This window comes from Trichechus manatus, unplaced genomic scaffold, assembly GCF_000243295.1.
Source record: "Trichechus manatus latirostris isolate Lorelei unplaced genomic scaffold, TriManLat1.0 scaffold00025, whole genome shotgun sequence".
In the NCBI taxonomy this organism is placed as follows: Eukaryota; Metazoa; Chordata; class Mammalia; order Sirenia; family Trichechidae; genus Trichechus; species Trichechus manatus.
This window is the reverse complement of record NW_004443961.1, coordinates 23,921,232-23,922,414: the sequence shown is the minus strand read 5'-3', so window position 1 is coordinate 23,922,414 and position 1,183 is coordinate 23,921,232. Positions and strand designations below refer to the sequence as shown.

Here is a 1,183-nt window from a genome sequence, read left to right as displayed (position 1 = left end):
CTCTGTTATAAGTTATCTGCACTACATGTGAAGCAGTAGTGTATTATTTGAAAGTGGACTTAGATTATTAAAAATGTATATTGTAAACTCTAGGGAAACCACAAAAAGTAATTTTTAAAAATATATGAGTAACACAATAAGAGAAAAGATAAAATGAAATAATATAAAATGCTCATTTAAAACCAAAGAAGGATGAAAATGAGAAAAAAAAAGAAAGATTAATTTCAATGAATAGAAAACAGTTACAAAGATGGCATGTATTAATCTAAAAATGTCAATAATCACGCTAAATATAAATGGTCTCATCACACCAATTAAGCGACAGAAATTGACATAGTGGATTAAACACACACATGCACAGTTTTGTTGTCTACAGGAGACCTACTTTAAATATAAAGATTTGCACTCAACCACTTTCTGGAAGACGGAGTGGAAGGCCAGCGAATTGCTCATAAAGGCAAGTAAAGAAATTAATGAAGACTATCCAGGAGAAATTCAAAAGTATGTATCAACGTTCAAGAATTCCATCAGTTCCGTGGAAAAGATGCTGAAGACCATGATTTTTGTTTCTAGAAATGAGTTGTTGCAGAACCTGGACCCACTTGAACAAGGGAAAGCGGATTTCCCTTTCTGCATACACATTAAATTCAATGTTTTGTGTTTATTTGGCAACTCCATGAGTTACTCCTAAGGAACATCCAGTAGAGTAGGAACTGGAAAGAATTAGAGTATACATGAACAGAGTCAAGGAAATAACAGACAAGAAAAAGGCTGGCAAGCTGGACAGAGGTGCAGCTTCAAGATTTGTTAAAAAATGCCCTCTGAGAACCCAAACCTAAAAATGCATCAAAAGTTGCCAATAAAAGAAAAAGTAAAAACTAACTTTTTGGTTTTGATGTACACGTATTCAAAAAGTACATCATTTTTATTGTTTTCCACAAAATAGGTGATAACTATGGGGCACTGCAAAGTTTAAATGTATTCCTTATTGAATTCATATATAGAATTTACACTTGAAATTTGTAATGCTAAATAACTTTTTCCCAGAAAGATTAAGTTATCTTTATTGATTTTCCTATAGACAGCTTTGAAGTTTTTAACATTGTGGTATAGAATATACTTCACCATCTCTTGATGAGTATCTTATTTCCTTATATGGGTCAATTTTCAAGTATTTTATAAA

The 1,183-nt window shown here is 31.7% G+C and overlaps 1 pseudogene; it reads left to right on the top strand.

Moving 5' to 3' along the window:
- The first annotated feature begins 376 nt into the window (after positions 1-376).
- Positions 377-882, top strand: LOC101346899 (nuclear nucleic acid-binding protein C1D pseudogene; annotated as a pseudogene).
- The last annotated feature ends 301 nt before the right edge of the window (positions 883-1,183 follow it).